A 19,666-nucleotide genomic window follows, 5' to 3' on the forward strand; every position below is an offset into this window, starting at 1 on the left:
AGTATCTCTTATGCAGACCCTTCCCTATCACCATTAGCTCAGTGGTGCTTAGAGCCCCAGCCAGGGGTGAGATGTGCAGGTGGGTATCTGTGTGATGTTCCCAAATTCTGAGCCCACACCTCACTCTCACAATCAGAGAAGGGAATTGCTCAGGTCCTCACTTCAGCTGCTGATCAGGGACTCTACAAAGCTGCTGTCAAGGCTGGAGGAAGGCAGGAGATGCAAAAAAATCCCCCCTCCTGGGCCAAGAGGTAGCTGCCAAGGATCCCAGTGTGGCATCAGCACTGTTTGAGGCTGCAAACTTGGCAAGAGCTTCATGTTGCTGCCTAGATGTCAGGCTTGAGGACTGCCTCCCATCAGTATGAACAGCCTCCAGGGATGGTTCTCCCTTTGCCTGCCCCAGAGCAATGCACCACTTGTGCCCTGCTGCTGCAAACTCTTAGTTGCTCCTGCACAGAGGGATTCCACCTGCTCTTCTGTCTCCTGTGCTCTCTCCTCATTCCAATGTTCATGTTTTTTCTCCATAAACTGAAGGGAGTCAAGTGTCCATGCCATTCCTTCTTTGGCTTCTCAGATCTCAGCATTGATACTCCCAAGAATAACATTACACCCCTTATTTCTGCACATGAAGCAATTCCACTTTGCAAAGAGCCTGGGCTTGGACAGCACAGTGAAATACAGACATTGTCTGGGCCACATGCAGGGAAAGAATAATGCAGAACCAAACCAAAAGAGATTTTCACAGTAGCAAATGTCTCAGGGAACAACTGGTGAAAGCAAATGAAGTAGAGCCTCAAACAGCTCCATTTAAGATGTGATCAACACAATTGACATTAAATGAGGGGCTGCCCTAGATGCATGGCAGCTCCTGGGATCTGAGGGTTGCCAACCAGCCTGGATCTGTGCCCACATGGCAAATCAGTAGCTGTCCTCCCTCTTCCACCAGCTCCACTGGATAAGCTGGGTGTGCAGAAAGACAAGAGATGCAAAGACACTCCCTTTGCATTTGCTCCTCATCCTGACATCTTCCAGTGTATTCTCCTTCCCCTGGGCATCCCAGGACAGGGATGTGCTTGCAGATCAGACTGTCCTGGTATGTCTGTGCTGCATCTCTCCTCTCAGGAAGCTGTTTATCAGCTATTTTGCACCAGCAGCACCATTTTCCTTTAACAAAGGGATGCTACAAGGAGGCTGTGGGATTACCCAAGAGCCCAGCCCAGGCCCTGTGATGGTCCAGACTCTCCAGGGGCATCACCTGGTAAGAGGAAACCTCTGTCCTCAAGAGAGCAGCACACACACTCAGGGCATCCTCAGGCACCTGCACTGCCTGGAGACCTCCCCAATAGCCACACTCCACCCCAGAGGAGCATCACCACAGCTACAGCACTTCCACATTAAACCAAATATGAGTCCATCTGGATACCAAAGGGAGATATCCCAGATGAATCAGGCATAAACAGATGGAGCATGCCTCAGTGCCTGCAAACCTCTGCTCACTTCCCTATGGAGGGCAACATGTCCTGCAGTTCTGGGAACTCAGCAAGCACTCACTGTTTAGATAAACCTTGTTCCTTGTTAAACTGTAAATAACATCTGCTCCACCAAGCCAAGCCCCAGCTCAGCACTCACCCTCAATGCTGCAATGGCAGGCAAAGGCAAGTGCATTGGATGGGTTTCACCCTAGAGAAGTTTGTCTTTATCCATCTGGAGCTCATGTTGTCACTTCTCTCTTCACTCTCAGCCCACCTCTGGCCTGAACTTCACACACAGCTCTCATTCATGCTGGGTGAGTTCCCCCCAGCTGCCTGCAGCTCTGGTGTCCTTGACAAGCCAGATGGGTTTGTGCATGAGCCTTGGAGACTGGGGGAGATAAGAGAGTCCAGCATGAGATAAAGAGAGTGAAAGGGACCAAGGGAGAGTGATCTCCTGCAGGAAAGCACATGGATGGACATCCCAGTCCTCAGACACTGTTAGCCAGAGATAGGTGCTGGGCTGCAACATGTGCTGAGCCCTGGCCTGCAGTTCACTGCCCTTTTGGAAGACATCACAGCATTGTTGTGGTTGGAAAAGCCCTTTGAAGCTGCTGGAGTCCAACTCATCCCCTCACCCTGCCCAGCACCACTGACCCCTCAGCACCTCAGCTCCACGCCTTTGGGATCCCTCCAGGGCTGGGCACTGCCCCAGCTCCCTGGGCAGCCTGGCACAGGGGCTCACACCCCTCTCAGGGAAACAGTTCTGCCTCAGCTCCAGCCTCAACCTCCCCTGGGCCAACTGCAGCCCATTGCCTCTTGTCCTGTCATTCATTGCTGGGGAGCAGAGCCCGACCCCCAGCTCCCTGCAGCCTCCTGGCAGGGAGTGTCACAGAGTGCTGTTGTCTCTCCCCAGGCTCCTCTTCTCCAGGCTAAAATCAGAAGCAGGTCTGGAAATAATTTCAGCCCTAGCCCATCCCCCTCAAAACCAAAACACAGCCACAATCCCACGTGGTTTTCAGTGACAGGCCACGAGAGTCGAGGAGACTCCGAGCTCAGAAAGCGAGATGAAAAGGGGCTGCAGCAACAGAGCTGCTCAAAGCTCACTTGCTTGTATTCAATCCTCCTCCTCTCCTGCCTCTCAAGCTGATAAACTGTGTGCTTCACAGGAAAAGCTCCAGATAAGGAAGGATTATAAGCCTTCCTTAGAGAGATCTGGCTTGACATTCACACAACAGCCAGGTGCTTCCCTCTCCCCACCTCACCAAACTCTCATCTGGTTCACTGCTGCTGGGGTTGCTTGTATGCCACCAACTACACCCACAACACTGCTATCATGCACAATTAATCCTTAATAAGAAAGGATTGAGAGGGATTAAGTACTTAAATAGAACACAGGCTGCTAATGGCAATTCAGGAGAACACACCTTCTCCTTCTCACACAGTGGCATGTTCTCCTGGGATTAAAATGACTCCAACAAACCTTTTCTCTGCACCTTCTGCACTGAGCAAATAGCTGTTTCCATCACTGCCTGGCTGCAGGAGACTTCAACAGTGTGATGGGCACCTCTGTGCATGCAGGGACAGGGCACAGGGCTCCTGGCTGCTGTTGCTCTTCTGGGGGCTCTGAGAGTTGTTGCTAAAAGCAGGAGGATTGTAGTGGAAGGGAGAGATGTGAAGGTGGTATTTGGAGGTGTGTGCTGAGGTGTTGTGATGGTTCATTGAGTGGGGAGGGGGACACAGAGGCACTCTTTGCATTTTTCATTTGGACAAGACATAACCCCTGGTTATGGCCACAAAGAGCATTCAATTGCCTAGTTCTGCTCCTTCCTCAGACTCCCAGGCAGCTCATGTTGCTTCTGTGTCCCACACACACCAATTTACATTGCAAATGATGTTTGCAAACTCCTGCCTAAACCCCCAGGTACCAGGCAGGCTCCTCAGGTGCTGCCAGACCATCCACCACATGGGACCCTTCTGCAAAGCTGAAATGGCACCAAGTTGCCTGGTCAATACAAGAACCATGGGGCTCAGACTCCAACTGCTTCAGGTCCCTGTCTCCTTTCAGCTACAGGCACAGCAGCAGCTCTCAGTGCTGACAATGCTTTGTGACAGCCCATCCTCCTCCACCTCAGACCCACATTGGAGCTTTCTGCCTTGAATCAAAAACTAAAGCACTGGAAAAACAACCCCCTTGGCTCCTCTGACCAGGGCAGTCTGAGGCATCCCTTAGAGGTTTCTGACCTTGACCACACAAGCCTACAGTGAGACTTGGCCCTGCAGAGGTTTCCTCTGCACTGGGCAGGGTTTCAGACTCCAGTTCAGCCTTGGAAAAGAAAATATGCCAGCTGATGGATGGAGGGGCTGTGCAGGTTCTTCCCCTCTCTGTTGGAGGCTGCTGTGAGGGGTGACATGAGCTCTGCACTGTCTCCCACGTCCCACAGACCCCCCCAGTGACAGGCAGCTCTGCTCAGAACACCCATCCTGAGTGGCCCATGAGGACTGACTCCATCCCATCCCATCCCATCCCATCCCATCCCATCCCATCCCATCCCATCCCATCCCATCCCATCCCACAGCTCTTGGGCTGCCAGAGCAGCTCCCATCTGTGCTGAACCTGTTCCTGAGATACACTGAGGCTTTCAGTCTCCAGGGCTGCTAATTCACCTCCTCTGGCCAGTGTCCTGCTCAGGAAACACACCATATCAATGCCTTTATTGTAGAGGCAGATGGGGAAGGCTGCAAAGGCTCACCCCTAGATGTGGTCTTCCTCAGGCAGGACAGGGAACATTGGCAGACCTGCAAAAGAGGTCCCTGTAGCTAGAGACTGGGATGTAGGTGTGTCCTGTGCTGGGCTAACACTGCCCTTCAGTCCCCTAACTGCAAACATGAAGAGCAAACAGTGTGCACAGAGGCATCCAGCCATGGGCTGACTGGTTTTGTCCCTTCTGAGAGCTGGATGGGCAGGGCTGTAAGTCAAATCCCACCACCATGGGTAAAACCCAAAGGGCAGATAAGCAAAGGCTGGGGATCTGTCAGATACAGCTTGTTCCTGACTGCCCATAGTTCCTGTATGCTGTGCCACAGTGATTACTGTGCAGTAATTAGTTAATAATTACAAGCTAACCAACCCTCAGGAGTATCTGTGGCAGAGGGAGCAATATATGCTCTAGGCTGAGTGCAGATTTTCCTTACTCCTGCCTTGCACTTCAATCACTGCTCTAATTTGAGGCATGAAAGGTGCCTGCAGTAAGAGAGGAACAGCTCCTCACCCTTCTGTTCCTCCAAGGACAGCCAAACATTTCACTAACACCAACTGTACCTCAGCCTAGCTGTGAATTTGGCTCTTATTCCCCCATGGAGATGGGAAGAAGCACAGAGCTGGGATGGGACTCACCAGAGGTCAAACAGCAATGCAAAGGTACAGCCAAGGAGATCTGGCCCTGGATCTTGCCTCCAAACCACTACAGCAGCATTTCTTTTGGTCTGGGGTGTACAGAGAACTGCTGAATTTCTGGAGCACACCCTCCCCAAGTCAGCAATGCTGGTACTGCAGAGATGAGTGGGTGGTTTTAGCTCTCTGTGTTATGTGAGTGGCAACAGGGATGACACAAACACACATTGCAGAAGAGATCCTATTACAGAACTAAAGGGGATTTGTGCCACAGCCTTGGCTGGGGACAAAAGTTGCCATGCCTTGTCTGCTGACACCAGTTTAAACCATCAGGTGAAGCAAGGGGGTTGGACCAGATGATCTCTAAAGGTCCCTTCCAACCCCAACCATTCTGTGATTCTAAGGCAGCAAGTGGAGTTTCACTGACCAAGGTGGGCAGATGCAGCAAGAGGATGCATTTTCTGGGTGAAAAAGAGATGACTTCAGCTGCTATTATATTCCTCAAACCAGATTTAAACTCCAAAAGAATAACAAAGATGAAACAAAACCACCCCAAAGTGCAGCTGAAGATCTTTGCAGGTCCCTGGCTGCATCAAGCAGCAGCTTGAGCACAGGCTCAGTGCATGAGCCCCCAGTCTAAAAGGCTTGCCACCAAATAATCCAAGTCATGCTCTTAGGAGACATAAAACCAAAGTCCAGGTGATTGTTCTAGTCTCATGCATCCCCCCACTGCTGAGTTGATATGCATATGCCTGGTTATAAGCACAGGGGTAGGGCTCCTGGTTATAAGCACAGGGGCAGGGCTCCTGGTTATAAGCACAGGGGTAGGGCTCCTGTTCATGAGCACAGGGGCAGGGCTCCTGTTCATGAGCACAGAGCTCAGGCTCCTGCTCATAAACCTTGTCAGATATAGCAACTAAAACAAGAGATGTCTGCAAGAGTGGGCAGTGCTGGGGAGAGGTGGATGTGAGGGAGAGAGAGTGTTGCAGCTCCATCTGACTGGGAGCATCAATCACAAGCCCCAAGTGAGCAGCACATCAACACTCAGCACAAGAATTAAATAGACTGAGTTAAAAGAAACTATTTTAAACAAAAATAGGGAAACAGCAGAAAGAAATGGAATGTTTGGAATGCTTCTGCTTCCCCCCTAAAAAGGCATGTCTTGATTTCCTCAGAGGTTTCAGTGTTTATGGTCAGCTTCAACAGCCTCTCCTCTTTATTTTAGCAATTCAACTAAAAGACACCAAACAACAGCAGCAACCTCATGAAGCTGGTCACATCTAGACCCTCTCTCTTCCTCCAAGCCCCTATCTGGGCAAATTTGGGTTGTTTTAAAGGAAAGAGATGAGCATTTCAGAGGTTGAGGAAGAAAGAGAGGGTTCATGTAAAAATCTTCAGTAATAGAAATTGGTGCATAGGTCATGAGCAAGAACTGGAAGAGAAATAAAAGTCATGTACCCCAGAGCCCAGCAAGAGATGGGCTTCTAGTGACAGACCAGCACAAACCAGCACCATCTGGAGAAAGGATTAGACCTCAGGTTTGACTCATAGAATGGCCATGGAATCATAGAATGGTGGGGGTTGGAAGGGACCTTTAGAGATCATTCAGTCCAACCCCCCTGCAGAAGCAGGTCCCACCTAGATCAAGTTTGAGAGCCAGTGCCATTAGTGATGGGACTAACCCCAACAACATGCCCCTTGCCTCAGTTTCCCACCTGTCAAATGAAGATGACACTGCTCAGGGGTGGATGGTTTGGGTCTAATGGTAAATGAGAACACTGAGCACCATTAGTTGGCAATGAAGTGTCTTCAATACCAGCACCTTTCCTTCCAGAGGCACACAGAAGCTGTGTGTGCTTCCCCTTGCCCTAGTGAAAGGGCTGTAAACCCAGCACAGCTCCATGCCATTGCTTCCTCCTCTGCCCATCACAAGCAGGAACAGCTTTGATGCTGTTTGCTGGCAGAAGTGACTGGTAGCAGGCACTGACAGCTCTCTGTCAGAAATCTGCTACTCAAATCAGTCAGTATTTGTTGTTATGGTAGTGCCTGCTGGCCCCAGGGGACTCAGCCATCAGAAATTGTCCCTGCTTCAAAATTCCCTTGATTTAAGCCCACAAAGGAAGATAAAGGGGAGGGAGAAGGCAGGGCCAGGCTCACAGTGGGTCAGCAGCAGACCCAAGCTGAGATGCTCTGAAATGTCCCCCCTTGAGCTGCTCTGGGAGACCTCTGAGCTCCCAAAAAGCCATGATCATCCATGTCTGTAAACAGCAAGTCAGGAATCCCTCTCTTCCACAGTGTGAACACTCTCAAGAGTTCTTTATCCTCCCTGGTGTGATGCCAGAGATGGTACCTGAGGTAAGGTGTGAGCACAGCAAAGGTACAAAGGAAAACAGAAGAGCTGGTGCTGGCACTTGAATCCAACTCTCTGAGGCAAGTTTCCCCAAGCCTGGAGCATCCTCTTCCACTTCAGCAGCTGTATTCCTGCAGGTCCTGCCTGCACTTGAAGCTGTGGTGCATTATGCATTCAGCACACGAGTGAGAACTTTACCAAGAGCCCAGCTGCTGCTCAGGTGTGAAAGGATTTTCAGCAGAGATCAGCCCAGTGGGGCAGGCACTGGAGTGCTGAGGAGCTGTGGCTATCTCCCAGCAGGAATGCAGCATGCCCAGCCTGCCTGCAAGAATCCAGCCTTAATTAGGGTGGCTTGGAGCTCATCCCTGAAACAGCCAGCAAACCCAGAAGGCAAAAGACTACAGTAAGTGATTGGAGATCTGGCAAAGAATGAGCTGCATGAAAGGAGGGAGGCAAAAGAAAGAACACTGAGAGAGGAGCAATTGCAGTGATGTCAGAAGCACAGATGAAGCCTGGCCACGGCTGAAGGCTCCTGAGCTCTGCTCTGGGGCTTGAAAATAATGTCACACCAGTTTCTTTTCCAGCCAGGCAGCCTAGACAAAAGATACCAGCTGAGACTGGGAGGGAATGAGCAAACAAGCAGCAGCCTTTGCTGCAGGCAAAATGCTACCTGAAAAGGAACATTAGAAATGTAAAGGGAGAGCAAAAGATGCTCTGTCTGATTACAGGTCGACTCTGCAAAGTTAATTGTTCACCAGATTGCAATCTGGGCTTGCTGCATCTGCATTAATCAACAGGTTGCTCTCTGCTATCAGTTTTTCCCTTTGCAAACAGCAGAAGCCAATTAATTTAGAGGAAAGCAAACCCAGCAGGTTATACCTCTGCACTGACAAGAGCTTGCTGAAAGCACTTGAAGGGCCTTTCTTTCAACAGAGCCCTCTTATTGTTTCTCTACCTGTAAAGATGTAAACCTGAGACCATGCCATGAACTAGAGCTGACCTTTCAGGGTAAGGGAATGACTTAAGAGTGGGACTCACTCCAGGCTGGCTTGGGATCTCCTTCTGAACTCTGTAGCTGTCCCCAGAGCCAAGACCCTCTACCCTGTTGCCTGGAGAAGCTGCTTGAAGTCTGCCTCAATTTCCCTGAGCATGGAAGGAGAATTTGAGAGGCTCTTGCTGAGTAGAAACTCTCTTGGAAACTCTTACTATGATTTGGACACGACTCCAAACACGTGTCCCAGATGTTTCTGGAGATCCTCCGACCTCCTGGCCCAAACCTCAGGTCTGTATGGAAGCCAGAGGAATGTCTCAGGGTTTACAAGGGTTGACCAAACATTCACTTCTCTCTGGAAGGCCAGATCAAGGGGATGGTCTCAGTGGAAACTGCAATGTGGAGATTTTAATGCACACACAGCATATGGAAAGAACATACACAGGTCTCACCAGGGAGCAGAGTGCAGCACAAAGGACAGAGGGAAAGGATCCTCATGGACTTGGGAGATCCAGACTCAATTCCCTCTGCTACCCCAGACTCCCTGGAGCACCTTGAGCAAAGCCTTTTGTCCCTCCACTTTCCTTCATCTGTCTCATCCAGCCACAGTGCCAGCAATGGAAGGCAAAGGCTGTCTCCTGCAGCCATGCCCTTGGCACAGCAGGGCTGTACCTCAGCCCCTGTCCCACTGCAATAAATGCACACAGAAAGGCAGCTAAAGATTGAAAGCAGCTCGTTTGGAAGCCAATAAAAAGCAGCCAGGCACGTCAGCTGCATTTCAGTCACCTGTATGAGTATGTGACACCATCACTTGGCTCTTTGTCACACCCCCTTGCCACAGAAGCCTCTCTGAAGGGTCCATTCAAGCCACCACAAAGAGTACTTGTTCAGTGAAAGGGGCCTTCCCAGCCCTGAGACAAGGATTTTAGTGCTTCCATGCCTGTCTCTGCCAGCATCCCAAAGCTCTATAGATCTCAGGGAGCAAACCTCAGGGAACAAAGCAAGGTCAAGTGTTAACAGATGGGGAGAACTCAGCCATGGGGATACAGTGACACATCCAAGGGCAGAGAGAATCCCTGGTAAGGCCAGAGACAGGGTCAGATCTCCAGAGCCCTGTTTCCTTTGGTTACAAAATTTCCCCTCTTTTTCCAGTCAGGGTAAGTGGGGAGGAACTCCCAGTCATTGCTGGTGAGGTTGTTCCACTGCTCATTAATCATTTGGACATGGTACTAATACTTTCCTGCATTAGTGGCTATGTCTGGGCTCTTGGGAAGAAGTCTGTGACATATGCAAAACCTCTCCCCTCAGAAGTGGTCCTGCCTTGGAGAACAGGCACCAAAACTCACACCACAGTCTTCTGGCATGATAAAAACCAGCAGACTGAGCTGGATGCCTCATATAGCCACACAGATGAAGTTTCACAGATGGGGTGCCAGCTGGTGAGCCAGGTATCCTCCTATTCCTGCCTCTGTTCCTTCTCTGCATCAGGCTCTTGGATAAGTCCCATCCCATCAATTTCTCTCCTCCAGGGAGGGAAGGATGCTACAGATGCACTTTGAGATCTCTGTGTGCCACAACTGATGTGTTCCAGCTGACATCAACTGACCAATTACCTACTGGCTGGGTGTTTGCACCAAGGGGATCTTTTCAGGATCACAGGAACTGGTTTTCATGGCCTCTCCACAGATGGTGTGACCCAGATGCCCTGTCAATGCCTCATGAGGCTGGAAAAACGAGACTCTGCTTGCATTTACTACATTTCAGATGTGTGCATGTGTTGTAGATCTACAGGCTGCCCCAGCACCACTGCAGGAGGAAATGAATCCTGTTTCCTTGCAGGATGAGGGTCCTGCCCATAGGCCCTTTCACAAACCTCACCCAGAGGCACTGACTCCCTGCCTGCTGCTTGCTCAAAGGGTTTCTCCTTCAGGCTCCTTCTCCAACCCCCAGCACACACACACATCAGTTGATGCAGACCCAGTGCCAGCAGCCCCTGACCTGATGCTTTCTTCTTTCCAGAGCTAATGCCACCATTGTACCCACCAGCCAACACTCTCATTCCAGTTTGTTTTCAATGGAGAGAAGAGGCTGCTGATTAAAGGCTGAATTCACACCAGCTACAGCTGCCCATGGCAGGGAGACCAACTCTCAACGGGATGGTCTCGTGTGGGGAGCTCCTTGCCAGCAAGGAAAGGGGACAAAGACTTTGGGAAGCAAGTTCTCCACAAGCTTGGGAACTTGTGTGAGCAACAGGCACGTTGGAGAGAGGCAGCTGCTGCTGCTGGCTGTGACAAAAAGCAGTGCAAGGGGAATGCCAAGAGCAGGACCCCAGCCAGGGCAACCCACCAGCCAGACCCTGCGTGGCTGACAGCCCCCTGGAAGCTTCCACACTGCACATCGAAGGGTTTTCCCCGGGTCTTTCACTGAGGAACCCGTGCTACGGGCACCGACCAAAGGCGACAGGGAGCGAAGGGTTGGGCAGAGCTCCCTAAAGGACCCAAACACACACACACACAGGGAACAGAATGGGGAAAATCCTTCCTGCGCTTGGCACAGAGCTCAAGCCTCCCGCAAACCCTCTCTCACCGGCCCTCCAACTTCAGCCCTTTCTGCTCAGACGCTCCCCGGAGCAGCGACAGCTCCCGACCCAGCGCCGCCCGGCCGGCGGGGCCACGGCAGCGGCCGCGGGGCTCGGCCCAGCACTCACCGGCCGCCGAGCAGCTCCTTCCTTCTCCTTCTCCCTCCTTCCTGCTGCCCCGCGGCCCGGCCAAGGGCAGAGGCGGCGCGGCCGGGGCCGGAGCGGGTCGGGAGCGCTGCCAGCGCCGAACGCTGCCGGTGGCCGCCGCCGGAAGGGGCTGGAACGGGGCCGGTGCGGTGGGTGAGGTGTGCGGGACCCGGCGCCGTGCCCCAGCCGGAAGGGCTTGGAGCGGGGCCGGAGCTGGAACGGCTTGGAGCGGGGCCGGAGCTGGAACGGCTTGGAGCGGGGCCGGAGCTGGAACGGCTTGGAGCGGGGCCGGAGCTGGAACGGCTTGGAGCGGGGCCGGAGCTGGAGCTGGTTGAAGCGGTGCCGGAGCTGGAAGGGGCTGAAGCGATGCCGGTGCCGGAGCTGGAAGGGGTTGCAGCCGGTGCCGGAGCTGGAAGGGGTTGCAGCCGGTGCCGGAGCTGGAAGGGATTGTAAGCAGTGCCGGTGCCGGAGCTGGAAGGGGTTGAAGCGGTGCCGGAGCTGGAAGGGGTTGCAGCCGGTGCCGGAGCTGGAAGGGATTGTAAGCAGTGCCGGTGCCGGAGCTGGAAGGGGTTGCAGCCGGTGCCGGAGCTGGAAGGGGTTGAAGCCGGTGCCGGAGCTGGAAGGGGTTGCAGCCGGTGCCGGAGCTGGAAGGGGTTGCAGCCGGTGCCGGTGCCGGAGCTGGAAGGGGTTGCAGCCGGTGCCGGAGCTGGAAGGGGTTGCAGCCGGTGCCGGAGCTGGAAGGGATTGTAAGCAGTGCCGGTGCCGGAGCTGGAAGGGGTTGCAGCCGGAGCCGGAGCTGGAAGGGGTTGCAGCCGGTGCCGGAGCTGGAAGGGATTGTAAGCAGTGCCGGTGCCGGAGCTGGAAGGGGTTGCAGCCGGAGCCGGAGCTGGAAGGGGTTGCAGCCGGTGCCGGAGCTGGAAAGGGGTGCAGCCGGTGCCGGAGCTGGAAGGGGTTGCAGCCGGTGCCGGAGCTGGAAGGGGTTGAAGCGGTGCCGGAGCTGGAAGGGGTTGAAGCGATGCCGGTGCCGGAGCTGGAAGGGGTTGAAGCGATGCCGGTGCCGGAGCTGGAAGGGGTTGTAAGCAGTGCCGGAGCTGGAAGGGGTTGCAGCCGGTGCCGGAGCTGGAAGGGGTTGTAAGCAGTGCCGGTGCCGGAGCTGGAAGGGGTTGCAGCCGGTGCCGGAGCTGGAAGGGGTTGTAAGCAGTGCCGGTGCCGGAGCTGGAAGGGGTTGTAAGCAGTGCCGGTGCCGGAGCTGGAAGGGGTTGCAGCCGGTGCCGGAGCTGGAAGGGGTTGAAGCGGTGCCGGAGCTGGAAGGGGTTGAAGCGATGCCGGTGCCGGAGCTGGAAGGGGTTGAAGCGATGCCGGTGCCGGAGCTGGAAGGGGTTGTAAGCAGTGCCGGAGCTGGAAGGGGTTGCAGCCGGTGCCGGAGCTGGAAGGGGTTGCAGCCGGTATCGGAGCTGGAAGGAGTTGCAGCCGGTATCGGAGCTGGAAGGGGTTGCAGCCGGTATCGGAGCTGGAAGGGGTTGCAGCCGGTGCCGGTGCCGGAGCTGGAAGGGGTTGCAGCCGGTGCCGGTGCCGGAGCTGGAAGGGGTTGAAGCGATGCCGGAGCTGGAAGGGGTTGCAGCCGGTATCGGAGCTGGAAGGAGTTGCAGCCGGTATCGGAGCTGGAAGGGGTTGCAGCCGGTATCGGAGCTGGAAGGGGTTGCAGCGGTGCCGGAGCTGGAAGGGGTTGCAGCCCGTATCGGAGCTGGAAGGGGTTGCAGCGGTGCCGGAGCTGGAAGGGGTTGCAGCCCGTATCGGAGCTGGAAGGGGGTGCAGCCGGTGCGGGACCCGGCGCGGTGCCGCCTTGGCTCCTCCCCGCCGCAGCCCCGGGATCAGGAGCCCGCTCGGTCCCGTTGCCCTCGCAGCCGGGCCGGGAGGTGGCCGGGAGCAAGAGCCGTGCCGAGGCTGCCCGGAGGGGAGCAAGAGCCGCTGTGCGGGCCCGGGGAGCCGCGCAACCCCCCCGCGCCGCTCCCAGCCTCGGCACACGAGCCGGGGGAGTTCCCTCCTGTAGCTCTTCCTCCTCGTCCTTGAGGCTCTTGGCAGCCCGTGGAATGGGCTCGGGACCCTTGGGCAGCCTCGGAAATACCAGCTTCTGTCACTCCAGTGGGGTTCTGTATTTAGCAGCAGCGGCTTCACCGGCCATTCCAGCTATTTGTTGTCTTATATTTAGCCAAACGTTCCCCCGTTGCCCAAAAATAGAGCAGCCGTGGCAATAAATCAGCCTGGCTGGAGGTGCCAACGTTGTCTGTCTCAAACTCATTAATTTCTTAGATCCCCAGCTATATTAATCCTTGCCTTCCCTCTCTACAAACCACCCTGGCTGGGGGAGAACATCAGTGTTAAGCCTGAATGTGGGGGAGGTTGAATGGGTGAGGGAAGGCAGAGGGATGCCAACAGGACACCTGGGCAGGGAAGGGACAAAATCCATCCACACACAGTGTGATGGGAAGCTGGAGGACACAGCAGAGCTGCTGAGGAGCACTACATCTGAGATTCCACAAGGAAGATTGTCCAGAAGACACCAATTTGGGCTTGCTTAGTTCTGCTGCTGGCAGAACTCCTCTTTCCCTTTTCCTAGTTCAACGTGGGAGTCTTGGGGGACTTGCTGACTCTTATTTCTTATATTAGCACCATCAAGCTTGCTGGGAGATGCTTTGAGGAACAGGGAAGTGGTTCACAGATGGCATTGTAGAAGTGTAAAAGCTGAAGCCCTGTAGAGAAAAGAGATGTTTTAGCAGGATCTGTTTTGTTTGTCAGTTTTAGTCTGTCCCACAGCAACACCCAGCCAGGACCCAGAGGCCTTGGTAAGGCTTGTCTACCCTGTGAGTGGGGTAAAACACTCAACACCAGCTCTTCAGTCAGCTCATTGTCCCATTTGGGCCATGGTGACTTTGCAGCAGGGGTATGACCCACTCCTCTGTGACACAGCAGCCTGTTTCTCATGGGCATTGCATCCTTTGCTCTGCAGGGCTCGGGGAGGAGCAGCAAAGGGTAAGATCCAGAGGCATGATGTACAAGCTGGCCCTTGGCTCATGTGAATAAGTGTCCTCTCTCAACCCCTGGTCAATGAATACCTGGTCATGTGGGCTGCAAAGTCAGCAGCATCTCGGTGTGACGTTAGCCATCACGCTCCCTTTGTGCCACTGACTGCAGAAATGGGCACCTTTCCCACAGCCCAGCCAGGCTCTGGCATGTCCCTGACTCCCACAGCCACCCATCTCCTCTGGTTAAAGGAGAGATGTCTCAAATGCTTATGTGCCATTCCCAGCACAGCCCTCAGCACAACAACTGCTGCCACACGCTCCCTCCCACAGCCAAGGGACCACCTGGCACCCTGAGTCCTTCCTAAAACAGAAAGCAGAGGAGATCCTCAGCAAAAGGAGATTAAGGAGAGGAAACCCCTAAACTGGAGATGGACAGAGAAGCCAACTCTAAAAGTGCAAAGGACAAGAACCTTCCAGGCAATTAGTGGAGTGAGACACGAGCTCAGTGGCTGTGTCACAGCAGCTGCTTGTTGGTGCTTAATACTCCTCATAAACATCAATTACAACAATCAACATGCCAAGGAGGGGATTGCTGGAAAGCCTGACAGGGATGGCTTTGGGAGGAGGATGTGGAGAGACAACAGGGATTCCTGGACACTCATCTTCAAAGCCTTGATGGGAGAGGAGCTGTGGTGTGATGGACATCCCCCAGCACGTGGGACAAGAGCACAGTCCATCTCCCTGGCACACTGCCCTGCTTCTAGTGAGGCTCCACACTGTGTAACAGGGCCCTTTCCACCAATACCAGCCCCAAAGCAAACTTGGCCCCTCATGTGTGTGCTCTCTGAAGGGCAACGTGGGCTGAGGTCGGTGGCTTTGGACTTGGCACCCACCCTGAGGTCTCTGCAGCAGCCAGCAGTGCATTTGCAAGGCAGTGCCTGCAGGCTGTTTTTCAAGCAGGCCACCTGAATGGCTGGGCAAAAGGCAGGTAGGCAGGCTTGGCTTTTGCTGGGAGATTTCTTTTTCTCTTCTCTTCTAAAATTACTTTGGGTTCTGGGGTTGTTTTTCCCCCCCTTTGGTATTGTCACAGTGGAATCACGTTGCCTCGTGGAGCTCTGGGGGAAATTGGGTGTGCAAATGGGCTCCCTGGAGCTGAGAGGATGGTTTGTGATGAAAAAGTAATGAGCCTGGCTGGGAAACTACAAGACTTTGTGTAAATCCATGGTTGTGATCACCCCAGCTCATGCTGGAGGAGACTTTGCTCAGCAAATCCTGCTCCTCCTCCTCCATTTATGCAATCCCTAGTGTGTCCCTCAAATAGTGCAGCCCAGGGGAGTGTTTGGCTGTGGCCCACAGCTGCTCTTTTGATATTAATGGCATCTTTTGAAGACACACAGGCTGTGCTTCCTCACCCCAGGCCCATCTGCTGTCACCTTCCTGCAAACACCACCTCAGCCCAGCTGGGCATTTGGCTGGAGAGGGGAAAGAAAGAGGAGGTGTGGAGAGAAGGCTGCAGCAAGCAGAGAGTGGGGCTTGACAGAGATTCATGCTGGTGACAAACAGGGTGATGGCTCAGAGCTGTTGGTGCCATTGCCACAGTCCTGGGACTTCCTCCAGGTACAAGCAATTCCATTTCTGCCCTACCCCAGGAGATCACCTCCTTATCCCTCCTGAAAAGCAACCCCAGGAACACAGCAGCCAGAGCTGCTGAGGTGGGCTCCTTTGCTCAGCTCCTTTGCTCATGTCTTCCCAGGCTGAGGCACACAGGCTGGAGTGGTTTTCAGGAGCAAGCAGGGAAGGCAGCAGCATCCTGAGCAGCATTTTAATCACACACCCAAGGGGTTTGCTAGGGCTGCTCCTCTCCAGAACCTTCCTTGTCAGCAAACACCATGGCAGAGACATGAGAGAGGGATGCTGAGGGGTCAGCACAGCCTCAGGGCAATGGGGAGGGCAGTCCTAGCCCCATGGCTCATACTGGGGCAAGCACAGGGGTGTGAGACTCTGCTGTGCACCCCTGGGGCCTCTGCAAAACTGTGCCCTGCCCCAGGCTGCTCCCTGCATGGCTCCTGGCCAGACACATTAAATCCTCTGTTTCTCCCTCACATGGTGAGGCCCCTGCAGGGACACTCCATCCATCCCAGGCTCCAGGAGAGAGGAGGGAGTGTGCCCAGGGCAACTGTGGGGCCAGCCCTGCCCTAGGAAGGGACTGAAGCACTTTGAGCTGTTCAGCCTCAAAGGTGAAAAGCTGAGCAGAGGTGACAGCAGCCTCCAGATGCACAGAAGTGGAAAGGAGCAGCCTGTCCCCTGTTACAGCCCTGCCAAGCAACCTTGGCTGTAAGAAGCCATAGTTGTTGCTGTAAGCTGCTTCCCCCTGGTTCATCCCCATCCCCAGGCTGGGGGACAGCCCTGGCTCCCCTGTCTCACTGCATGTGCCCAGAGCAGCACCCTGCAGAGAGGCTGGAGCTCACCTATAAGCTCTCCAGGCTGGAAGGTCCAGCTCCAAGTGGAAGTCATTCAGATGTGCTTAGCAGGAATGAAGATGTCAAAACACACTAAGCAATGACACACCAAGCCCAGTAAGAGCCAGTTAGGAAAGATACAGACCCCTGAGCAGTGCTCTACCTAGTAGGCATCACTATCTCCCTAGAGAGAGGTCTGCAGCTCCAATCTGCAACCCAGCACTCACACAAACCTCCTCACCATCCCAGTAAACACATGAAGTGTATTAAACCTGACAGCTTAGTCTGGAGCATTAAAGAAATGGCAGCAACATGAGTGTGTTTGACTTCTGGAGGAAACTAAGGTCAGCTCTAGGGGGGTTTCCACCCATTTTCTTCTTGCAGCTCCTCTGGCTTCATTTCCCTGCCACACAGAGCAGTGGCTGAATTGCAGATCCCTCCAGATCCCCCCAGCAGCTCACAGCTCACGTTTTCCCCACTACTAAGCTCACATGGATGTGCATGTGTGCTGCTCCAAGGCAAGCTGCTGTGTGTAGGTCTGCAGGGAATATTTTACAGTCAGTGCATCCCTTCCCCACTGCCCTGGCATTCAATAGCAACCCAGGCACCGAGTCATGGAAAGAAAATGTGTTCAATGCCTCCCCTGCCCATGGACCATTCTCCCTTGTGCACAGGCAGGCATGTGGAAATCATTGCCCAGAGAGAGCAGTGCTGCATTTCACAGCAGCAATCAGAGTGCTTTAGTGTAAAGGCTGGCTGCTAAGTCAAGGAAAACATGTTTAAATGGCCAGCCTGGTCTGCTCACAGGCAATGCTGGAGAGGCCAAATGTACTCACTGCTGTCCTTGGGAGGGTGGCTGCTGCTGCCTCAAAGGCTCAGTGTGTGACTGTGCATGGTGCTGACAAGGGGTGCCATGGCTGTAGATTGTCCTATTTAGCTCCCCCTTCCCAAATGACATCCCTGATGGGCACCTGCAACTCCACTGACTCCAGGAACTGACTAAAGGGATGTTGTTATTCCCCTTTTTGAAGCAGGAGAAATGCAGGTAGGTGCAGATATCCATGTGAAGGCAAACTAGTGCCTGTTGCCAGAGCTGAGCATGTTCCTCAAGGTCCCACTGCAAATCTCCCACAACATTCACAGCTACTCTTGTCCCACACAAGAATTGACTCCCTCTGAACTCTAATCACCCTGAAGCTAAGCTCAGTGTAAACCCCTGCCTCAGCCAGCCTGCTGCACACAAAATAAAGCCCCTGTGCACCAAGCACAGTTGGCCAAAGCTTTGTGGTGACTGTCAGGCCAATTGCAAAGTGAGGAATCCAGCAGCATCTCCTCTCAGTTTTGCCCATGGAGCATCACCATAACAACAGATCCACCAATCCACACCAGAGCTTCACACACTTAGCAACCAGGAGCTGCCAAATTACTGTTAAAACAGCAAATAAAAGAGTAAAGATGATGCAGCAAGTGTTTTCTGTGTGATCCCACTGTGGGATGTGCAAACCTCCAGCAAAGCCAGAGAAGTGCAGATACCAAACTTCTCCCCCAACAAGTAGCTCAAGAGCAAAAGCATCCATTGCCCTGCCAGCAGTGTGAAAGTGGTTTTGGGGTCTCACTTTGGGCTGTGTGCAGCCTTCTCCCTGTTAGAGAGCAGAGAAGCAGCAGAGAGAGGTAAGGCTGGCATGCAGAAGCACAGCTGACACCCCCTGACAACACTGACCTTCACCCAGCCACGGGATCTGGAGAATGTGAGCAAGATTGCTCAGCTTGAAGGCATCCAGCTGGGTGTAGCTGTTGTTTCCCAGGGGTTAAAGCCCCTCAGGTCTGCAGAGAGGAGCCCCAGGTACTCACACTGCAGTTCAGGGGTGACTGAACATCCCCAGAGGCGTTTGCTGCCTTGGGCAGACCTTGTTCCCCATCACCCTGTGTGAAGCAAGTGCAGGGAGGAGATGAGTTGGTTTTTTATCAGAGGACAATCCATCTCTGTGCCACTGACTCACTGACAGGCTTCCCCTTTCCAAAGCAGTTCATGGGGTGAGCTGTAAGCTGGGCAGTCAGTCCTCTCTGCTGGGGTGAGTAAGTGCACCAAGAGCTCCAATCTCTGCTTCCTCCTGGGAGCAAGGAGCACTGGGGTTAAAGTACTGCAAGGGAATGTGCCTGGGCAAACCTAACAGAGCAGGGGCTCCTCTTTGCCAGCACACACCAGAAACACCAACAAAGTGTTTGGTGCTTTCCTGCTGACAGAAAGTGGGAGTCTCTCCTTGGGCTGAGCCCACCTGTACAAGGAACACCCAGCAATTAAAAACAGAGCATCAGGTGAGGTTTTTCCAGCCCAAACCAGTAAGATCCCTATTAACAAGATGTAATCCTTTGACCTGGGCACTGCCAAAGGCCACTGGAGAATAAGGAGACTTCTGTCTCTGGGGATGGATGGCAAGGGAGGAGCCATGGCAGCAGACTTGTCAGCAAGAACAGCTTGGGTGGCACCAGAAAGGGACTCCCTCATTGCTGCCTGTGACAGCCTCAGGATGTTAAGCCAGGATTTGCTGCTTGACTCACAGTCTGGTAGCTATTTTCAGCCCAAATGAGGAATCTAACCCAGCTTTGTCTTCCCAAAACATTGATGCAGGCAGAAGCTCCAGTGGGCGTGGGAGAGATGATAAACACGAGAACACTTCCAAAAACAAGTGCCAAGAAAGGGCTTGAATGGCAGTGCTGGACACAGGCACACTGCAGCCCAAAGCAAAGCATCCCTGGGAGGGCAGAGCTGGCAGGGATATGCCCAAGAAAGGCGCTGAGCTGGGAGCAGAGTGGATGCAGGCTCACCTTCAGGCATCTGCTGGGGCTCGTGCTAGCCAAGCACATGTGGCTACAAGCCACCATGGCCCACAGGGTCTGTTGAGGCTGCTGGAGCTGCTGTTCACCCCACAGTGCCTGCTAACCAGCCTGCCATCCCCCACCTCTGCTCTTCTAATTAGGAAACTGGAGCAGATGGGAGCAGTTGCTAAAAGGAAGAAGATGTCAGCCGCAGCTGCCACTCGCTGTGTGCAAGTCCTTCCCTCTTTGGCAAGTCAGGAGGGTGACAGCTCCTGTCATCAGAAAAGGAGCTGCTGGAGCAGAGTGCTACAGCAACACCCCCCAAAAGACTCTCAGCTGGGGGTTTGGGAGCCACAAACACTGTGGGCACAGGGTGTGAACCACAGTATGGTCAGCAATGAGGCACCACTGGCACAGCAGCACCCCAGGCTCCCTCTG

The 19,666-nt window shown here is 53.8% G+C and overlaps 1 protein-coding gene across 1 annotated transcript in view; it reads right to left on the bottom strand.

The window, feature by feature from the left end:
• Positions 1–10,979, bottom strand: part of CDK18 (cyclin dependent kinase 18) — a 38,556-nt gene extending 27,577 nt beyond the window's left edge. The window contains exon 1 of the mRNA XM_062013453.1: positions 10,912–10,979. The gene's annotated coding sequence lies outside the window, so the exon portion shown is untranslated. The remainder of the gene's footprint in view (positions 1–10,911) is intronic.
• Positions 10,980–19,666: the final 8,687 nt, after the last annotated feature.

The sequence above is a fragment of the Colius striatus genome, chromosome 22 (assembly GCF_028858725.1).
Source record: "Colius striatus isolate bColStr4 chromosome 22, bColStr4.1.hap1, whole genome shotgun sequence".
NCBI classification, from domain to species: Eukaryota; Metazoa; Chordata; class Aves; order Coliiformes; family Coliidae; genus Colius; species Colius striatus.